Below are 9,586 nucleotides of genomic sequence, written 5' to 3' on the forward strand. Positions count from 1 at the left end.
AAGAGAGACATAGAACTAACTAAGTGGTCCAAAAAGACAACATCGGTATTTCTTTTCTAGTTTCCTTTCTCCACGGCCCTCGGGTAGAGAGGAGGCGAGAAGTCACGCTGCACACAATACACTCTGATCGTGAGTTCGCGACGTGCGCCTTACACACGCGGAGCTGGCGAGCCGCTAAAAGCTCTAGTTTGGTTTTGGTGAATTGATGAAACCCTAAGTGCTAACCTAGTTTATCAAGTGATCATGAGATATGTAGCATATTCCAAGTGGTGAAGCAAATGAAGATCATGACATGATGATGGTGATGCCATGGTGATGATCAAGTGCTTGGACTTGAAAAGAAGAAAGAGAAAAATAAAAGGCTCAAGACAAAGATATAAATAGTATGAGCTATTTTGTTTTAGTGATCAAGACACTTAGAGAATATGATCACATTTAGGTTCGATAGCCGTACTATTAAGAGAAGTGAAACTCGTATCGAAATACGGTTGTCAAAGTGCCACTAGATGCTCTAACTCATTGCATATGCATTTAGGATCAAGTGGAGTGCTAACACCCTTGAAAAATATTTATGAAAATATGCTAACACATGTGCAAAAAGTGATATACTTGGTGGTTGGCACATTTGAGCAAGGGTTAGAAACTTCACCGACGGAGTGTCCGCCCGCAGAGTGCGGACAGTCCAACGGTGCCACCGACGTCCTAAACTTAAGTGAATGTGGTCATTGTAAGTGATCGGATGCTGGTCTCTGAAGGACCGGCACGTCCGGTCAGTAGCAGCAGAAGAAGCGCAACGTCAGTCGTCGACCAAATGCTGGCTGGCTGCGTCCGGTCACACTGACATGGTCATGCACAAGGGAAACGCCAAGTGACCGGACGCTGGGTGTGTCCGGTCGAGTATGACCGGACGTGTCCGGTCGTGAAAAATCGTCTCTGGATGCTTACTGGAAACGACCGGACGCTGAGGTCCAGCGTCCGGTCACTTTGAGCTGCTGCGTCCGGTCGTCACTTGACCGTTGAGATCGGGCGATCAATATTTGAAGAGAAGGGACACGTGGCACGCATCGCGTGACTGGACGCTGAGGTCCAACGTCCGATCAATATGACCGGAGCGTCCGGTCACCCCGTGTTGTGTCAAGTGAAGGGGTACAACGACTCTATTTCGTGAGGGCTTCTATTTAAGCCCTATAGTCGGCTCAAGCTCACTTTTTTGGCTATTTACATTGATATAGCAACCTTATGAGCTTAGCCAAAGCCCTCCCACTCATCTTTATCATAGATTCAACATCTTTATAAGATTGGGAGAGAATCCAAGTGCATTGCTTGAGTGTTTGCATCTATAAGCACTTGGTGTTCGTGTTTCGCTGCGGGATTCGCTTGTTACTCTTGGTGGCGGGTGGTTGCCGCCACCTAGATGGCTTGGAGCAGCGAGGATCGTCGAGCGAAGGTTGGTGATTGTCTCCGGCTCCGATCGTGGTGATTGTGAGGGGTTCTTGACCTTTCCCCGGTGGACAGCCAAAATATACTCTAGTGGATTGCTCGTGGCTTGTGTGATCCTCATCTTGTGTTGGTTGTGCGGCACAGGGTTTGGCGTGTGATACCAATTAGCGCGTGAACCTCCAAGTGAGTGAATCACCACAACGAGGACTAGTTTGCCGGCAAGCAAGTGAACCTCGGTAAAAAATCATTGTGTCATCATTTGATTCCGAGGTGATTGGTCTTTATTGGTATTCATTCTTGTGATTGATTGACTCCTTTCTCAACACGACGATATAAATAAATTGCTCACTCTCTTTACTTTACCATAAACTAGTTGCCAAGCTCTTTAGTGTAGCTAGTTGTGAGAGCTTGTTAGTTTGGTTAGTGTGGCTCTTTAGTTAGCCTTTGAGAGCACATTAACTTAGTGTAGTGTCATAGTTTTTGTGTGGATAGAAACTATATAAACTAGAATTGTGGTAGGTGGCTTGCTATTTTAGTAGGCTAGCGCAACACTTGCTTCGCCTCATAATTATCTAACCGGTTTGTTAAGTGTTGTTGTAGAAATTTTTAATAGGCTATTCACCCCCTCTAGCCATTAGGACCTTTCAGCCGCGCTGCCATGAAGAGTTAGACTACCGGAGACATGGATACGGCGCATGAGGATGGCGACCAGGCAGGGCTCCACGACGATGACATCTTGATTCTTGGCTTCTTACGAATTACGATCACCGGTCAGTTGTTTAGGCTCAATGTATTTTTTTCTTTTTATTTTTAATCCAAATTAATTATCTGTATAGTATTCCAGACTTCTAGTACTTTGTACCCATAGAGTTATATTTTTCTTCTAATTTATGTGTTAGAATTTTAGAATATTACCTAAGAAACATTTGTCATGGGTGAGAAAAGAAAACGAATATATTACTTTTTTAATCTACATTGTTCCTCGATAATTATCATACATCTACAAATATATTGTTTAATCTATATTGTTCCTCGATAATTATCAGACATGTTAAATTAAAAATATGTTATTGAATTTTCTTTCATTTTGTAAGTAAAATTAGTGCCTATATATTATCAGATCTTATACATGGTCAAGCGAGGCCGTTGAGACGAGATCGCCGGAGGGCCCTTAAAATCCTTGGACCGGCACTGATTAGGAGTAACTTGGAAAGAGCCTATTCTACTTTTCCGCCGGCGTGACGCCCAAACACTATCGTCGTTGTAAGGAAAATGAACCCTAGGTCCATTTACTTTGGATTTCGGTGTTTGATGACCAACACAACCAAATTGGACTAATGAATTTGTAAGTGTTTGTTTTGTAGTTCAATAGGGTGCAAGACGTGACTTGGATAAAGACGACGTGATGATCAGATGATCAACACCACAAGCAAGACCTCAGGAGCACAAGAAAAGACCCAAGGTATCAAGCAAAGTCTAAGCATGAAGATAAGAACCAAGTCGCACGAAAGATCGCGAAGAAACGAGCTCACAGAAGCGATCGGACGCTGGACCGGACGCTGGAGGAAAGTGACCGGACGCTGACGAAAAGCGACCGGACGCTCCGATCAGAGGCTCGGCAACAGCAGTAGCGACCGAACACTAGACCGAACGCTGGTGGCAAACCGACCGGATGCAGGACAGCAGCGTCCGATTGAGTATAGAGAGGTTCCAGAGCGATGAACTTTCGACCAGACACATCCGGTGGCAAGTGACCGGACACTGGCAGTGTTTGATTAGTTATTCGTGGCTCCAACGGTCGGAACGACCGGACACGTCTGGTCAAGACGTGATCAGCGTCCGGTCAGTAGCAGAAAAGTGGGACTTCATCTCCAACGGCTACTTTATCAGTGGGGCTTATAAATACAACCCTCAACCGGCCATTTGTGACGTGTGGAGCTGAGAAAACATATCAAGGGTGTTGATATACCATTTTAGTGATCTCCACTTGCATAGTGCTTAGTGTTTCATTAGGTGAGTAGCGTAGGTGCTTTGCGAAGTGCTTAGGTTGATTAGACCACCGCTTATGCGCTTGCTCTAGGTTTAGGCCTAGTGTTTAGTGAGGTTTACATACCTCTTACCACTCGGTACTTGCGAGCACCATTGTTGTATATCGGAGGGGCTTGTAGTCTTGTGAAATCACACCAACCGCGTTTGTGGCGTGGCCGCCACCGTGTACCGGAGCGAACAAGACCCGTGGTGTTTCAGCCGAAAGCTTGATAGTGAAGACGGCGGGGAGCATCCGGGAGAGGCTTACCGGAAGGCACGTCGGAGACCCACTTGCGCGTGGGGAAGGCCCGAGGCTATCCACGGAGTTACCCGACCGGGAGCTTAGCCCTTGCGAGGGATTCTTTGCGAGGGGCTCCAACGAGGACTAGGGAAAAGCTTGCGCGCTTCTCGATACCTCGGTAAAAATATCGGAGTCATCGACGGGAGTTTGCATATCTCTACCTTACTCTTTAGCTTCCGCATTTACATTATTTGTATTACTTCTTTTGCGGTAGAGATAGCAACACACTAGTAAAACCGTAGTTGCACATTAGATAGTTTATATTTTGCATAGGTTTTGCTAGATTTAGAAAAAGAGGCCATAGTTTAGAGTTAGAATTTTAAGTTGCGTAATTTACCCCCTCTTAGACGTCACGGTTCTCTACAGTCATCACGGCCGGCCGACGTGCTAACTCCACAGAGGTACTGTGCTGCGTCGTCTGCGTGCGTGTACACTGGCCAGCGCGCTGTTGGGACCATCGCTTCTCGGCCGGATGCTCCTGCACGGCGGTGAGCTCTTCACCATGCCGGAGGGGTGGGTGCAGATAACCACCATCGGTGGGTACGACTTCATGCTGCAAATCTTCGTCATCGGCGTGAAGACGGACCTGGGCATGATCGTCAAGTCCAGCAAGAAGGCCGTGGCCATCGCCTTCTTCGGCACCATCACGCCGCACCTGGCCATGTACGTTGCCGGCGCCGTGCTCAAGCCGCGCGTGCCGGTGGCGTGGAAGGCCACCTCCATGCTCACCAACCTCAACGTGTGGTGGTCGCTCTCGGTCTTCATCGTCGTGTGCTGCATGTTTGAGGACCTCAATCTGCTCTCCTCCAAGCTCTGTCGCCTCGCCATGTCCGCTGCGCTCATCGATGACTTGGCCAACTTCTCCATCGCGGGCGTCACGTCTTACCTCCTGGCGCCATCCCCTCGGAGAAGATCCAGTCGGGCGGCCCGTTTTGGGAGCCGACGGGCGAGGACGCCCCGCGGCCTGTGCGGGGGAAGAAGCTGCACGCGCCAGTTCGGCCTTTGCCTCCTCCGCGACGTGAGCTGGCCGGCGCGAAGCTAGGCGAGGGCGCCCCGTTGCCTCCACTACGCCACATCGGGCTGCCGGAGGGCGCGGCTGCCCCAACGCCACCGCGCCGTGTCGGACCTCCAGCGGGCACGGGCACCCCGCGTCCACCGCTGCGCGATCTGCAACCGGCGGCCGCGGCCGCCCCGCATCCTCCGCGTGGGGCCGTGGGGGCGTGCGTGGCCGGCCCTGGCCGCCGCCGGCCGATCCCTCCTCCGCCTCTGCCTGCGTGACACGGCGCATGCGAGTAACCAAGGGGCAGGGGTATTTTGGTCTCCCTCGAAACGAACTGAAAAGTTGAACACAGTCAATTAACAGATGCCTGGTCGAAATGGACGGTAGTGCCATTTAGAAAAGAAAATTGCAATTTGGTGCTATATAAGAAAGTTCGATCTTTTTAGTGCCAAATATGAAAGACTGATTTGTTTCAATGCCAAATACATAATTCTCTCCTCTACTAATAATGTTTTGATGAACGTGACACGGTGGTCTTCTTTGGAGCCGACAAGATGCTATATGAATATTTGGAGTAACTTAAACCATATCCAAAACCATACACTACATCTCCAGTGTAAAAACGATATGTTCTCCCAGGGTAACCACGTGAAGGGTCAGCTCTCATGTTCATATCAGTCATCGGAATAGCAGTAAAGGATTCGGGATACCAAGTTATAGGCAGCTTTCCTCCTGTTATTACAGCACCCACTAGATTAGTCCAGCGGCCACCACGAATTTTTCATTGCAGTAGTCATATTTTAAGAGGTTACTCACTCACCTGGGTTGTACTCTCCAAAAAGAATTTCTGGAAGGACTTGTCCACCAACCTCGCCAGGATATCCGAGCCAAAGAATGCTTGCAATTCGTGGATCTTGCTTTGCAAATGAAACATCAACAGGACCACCACCCCAGAGAACCAACACAAGGGGCTTCTTCGCTACACTAGCAATGGCATGTATTAGGCTCATCTGCTTGCCTGGAAGTAGAAGGCTCACTCTATCGAAGTCTTCATGCTCTTCTGTCAGGTTCAAGCCAGCAACTACAACAACAATATCGGCTCTTTTAGCTGCTTCAATAGCTTCGATAAAACAAATCTGTTGAGTTGCACAACACATCCTTGCATCCAGCAGCAAAGGTTGTTTGTGTAGCATAGGCTTGAATGCCCTTGAGGAAGGTCGTAGGATTCCAGGGTACACCTGAATAAAGTGAATATAATGTTAAAATGCATGCAAAATAATAAGTTAAGCAAATGTTCATTTGAGGCAGTGGTGTGAAACCTGTATAGTCTCCACCCATCGCATAAGCGTCATTTGCGGATGGTCCAATGGTGGCAACATGTCTAACTTCGCTTCTCTTCAGAGGCAAAAAACTATGGTCATTCTTCAAAAGGACAGCACCCTGCCTTACAGCTTCTGCTGCAAGCTCTCCATGCTCTTTCATGCACACATTGTTGGGTCCTAGTTGAGTGAACCATTCGTTGTTGGGCTTATCAAATATTCCAAGACGCAATTGAGCAGAGAATAGATTAAAAAGGGCACGGTCGATATCTTGTTCTTGAACCTTTCCCTTCTCAACTGCTGACTTAGTATGCCGAACTAGGAAAGAACCACAGTTGATATCCATTCCTTCAAAAAAATGGCAGATGACGTTCTAAGAAATTTAGTTTGACAAGACATCGAAACCTCCGAACAGCAAGGTTCTCAAGGAATCACTGGAAACAGAAAGGAGAAGCCTCAAAGCGGAACAAGTATGTAAATATCTTTGCAGTATTGGGGGTTACCAAAGTCCAAAACAAGGCTTACATCAGTTGGACTTGACTACCATTTTTCCTACATACTCATAGTATCTACTTTTGAGATGCTAGATTTGACTGCCCTAAAAAAATGCTAGATTTGACTGAGAAGCCACTTCTAATCTACAAAGAGAAACAAATCACGTGTTTCTCAGTAAGGGGCCGTTCGTTTATACCGTTCCCGGTCTTCACTGGTCAGGAACAGTTCCCGTGCTATAGAAAATAGTGAAGAAACGGAGAGAGCAGGAATAGATCTGGCCAGGAATTATTGTAACCGAACGAGGCCTAAGAGAGAAGGCTTGAGGATACTAACCTGCCTTAAGAACAATTGCTATTGAATCTTCGCCTGATTTAGTGTATGTCTGGTTTTCATGAATAATTGCCACAGCATCACAATCAGATGTAATATACCTTGAGAGAATCAAATGAACACGGTAAACAAAAATGGAAATGCTGGATTTGGTGGTTCATATAATGAAATTCCTTGTCGTTCCTGAAATATTCTGTGGTCCAGGTCTCAACAGAGGCAAATTCAGAGGAAGAACAAGTAGCATACCCCTGGAAGCCCCATTCATCCCTGGTCTTCTGCAGAAGATCTTTGTGAGCACACATAGGCACACCATTGACCTGGTTATATGCACACATCAAGCAGCTAGCACGAGCCTCCTGGATGCAGGTCTTGAAAGGCGGCTGGTATGTGTCTTCCAAATCTTGTGCATTTACCTGCCAGCAGTGGATTACAATCCCGACTTGCAAAGAAATATGGTGATTCCAAGGCTGTACTTCGACTTTGGAACTGAGCATATATATTTCTAAGCAGCAGAGTATATGAAGAGAGAGATTTTGAATTTTTTTTTTCAGTTCAGTTTACCACGAACATCTTAACGCGTCCTGGAGCAGAACATGTCAGTGTTTCTCTATATGCATGAGCCAAGATAAGATTGGCTGGTGGGTGTGCTATCTACCGAACTTCTTTAATCAAGATTATACAAGTTCAGAGAAATGAAGAGACGTGAATGTGTTCACCTTAGCATTGAAGGTCTACCTCGAGAAGCCTTCCCATTTCTCCATGTCATACGCTGTATAGTGCTTGCAGCACGCAGAGAGCCTAATTCTACCGTCCTTCCCCTGCTCCCCCTGGAACCCCTTGACATACTCGAGGGAGTACGCGGCGGCGACAGCGGGGTCCTCCCCGGACGTCTCCTGTCCGCGGCCCCACCTTGGGTCTCGGAAGATGTTGATGTTGGGCGCCCAGTACGTGAGGCCGGCCTGGCCGGCGCTGTGCATGCCGAGGGCCTCCGTCGCGACGGCCTCGGCGACGGCGCGCCACAGCGAGCGGTTGAAGGCGGCGGTGGACAGGATGACCTGCGGGAAGGTGGTGGCGGCGTGGACGGGGCCCGAGGAGAAGTTGACCCCGGGCCCGTTGTCGGCGAGGCCGTGGAGCGACTCGGACCACCACTGGTAGGGCGGGATGCCCAGGCGCGGGACCCCGCCCGCCGTGTTGGACAGCTGCGCGATCTTCTCGTCCAGGGTGAGCAGCGAGACGAGCGCGCGCGCGCGGGCCGGGATGGAGAGCGACGCGTCGCAGAACGGGTAGGCGCTGGCCGAGTAAGGCGACACGCACGGGCGCGCGGCGGCGCCGGCGCAGCAGGCGAGGAGGCGGAGGAGGGCGAGAAGCATGGCGAACAAGGCCTTAATCTATGGCTCTCTAGTTAAAGGGAAATCGTGATGCTGCCGTGTAATCACACTTTGAGTCGTCGTATTCACATGTATAGTGCAATTCTTAATCCCTAATGCGGCTTGATAGTTTGATGGCTTATATGAGCCCAATCTACAGACTCGATGAAGCGGGCAAGCTCTAAATACAAGATAGTTATTGTGGGCTTTGTTCCAACCTTGCAAGTTCCACGAGCGATCATCAACGGCATTGCTGATAGCACACCTCCAACCTTAGAGTTGAATTCTTCCGTTTAAAAAACAAAACTCAAATCATATTGACCTACACAAGGGTTTACAACGAAAAACCAGCAGCAGTTGCTACAATAAGTAATTAAGCATCTCTACCACCAACAACTTGCTCAAAATATGTGCTTCAACAACAAAACAATCGACCACGGCAAAAACCTTAATAAAGAGGGAAAAACCAATCACCACCAAGTCCCATAAAGACAGTCCTAAATTCATCACTAACCTGAGAAGATCAGACGACAACATATCCTTTAGATTGGATAGGACACAAAAGGTCCTTTTTGCTTCCATGAATTATTGTCGTGGTTTTAATTTCTCACCTCTAACTCTAAAACTGAGCAAACTGACTCTCAACCCTAAATAAAGTTTAAGTTACCGCCTTCTGTGACAGAACCGACCAATTATACGAAATTAAGTAAGAAAATCATCCACCAGAGCAGACGATTGACAAACTTAAGCCCGTATAACCCGGTAGTCCGTGAAATTACGAAGGATTTTAAACCAACTCGTGTCCCAGCCATGATCGTAATAAGTTTAGCGGTCACCATCACATATTACATAAAAGTTCGCAATCTCAAATACATCAGAGTTTCAACATAGTTATTACAAACCAGTTCGAATGAAAGTAGCGGAAGTCTTTTGTTCAAATCACACACACACGCAGAGTTGAAATATAGTGCCAGCGGATGATCATCTCCAACAAAAGCATCAGATGAGACGTAAGGAATGACCATGCCCATGGTCCTAAGCATCACCCATCGCAGGATAAAGGCAGTTGATACAGTAGCCGTAATACATCTGCCCATCTGCAACAAGTGGGAATAAAACCCTGAGTACTAGAAGGTACTCAGCCAGACTTACCCGACATAACCGAAAATAAATGACACCAAGGATTATGAAGAGCTTTATAGTAGGGTAGCTGACTCATTTGCAAAAAGAAGCATTTTTAGCATTTCAAGAACCTTTCTAAAAGCATTATTGCCAAGTTAATTATTATTAACCTGTCAACTAGATT

At 47.6% G+C, this 9,586-nt stretch overlaps 1 pseudogene; it reads right to left on the reverse strand.

The window, feature by feature from the left end:
- Nucleotides 1-5,146: 5,146 nt before the first annotated feature.
- Nucleotides 5,147-8,331, reverse strand: LOC136497678 (probable beta-D-xylosidase 6; annotated as a pseudogene).
- Nucleotides 8,332-9,586: the final 1,255 nt, after the last annotated feature.

The sequence above is a fragment of the Miscanthus floridulus genome, chromosome 12, assembly GCF_019320115.1.
Source record: "Miscanthus floridulus cultivar M001 chromosome 12, ASM1932011v1, whole genome shotgun sequence".
Lineage (NCBI taxonomy): Eukaryota > Viridiplantae > Streptophyta > Magnoliopsida > Poales > Poaceae > Miscanthus > Miscanthus floridulus.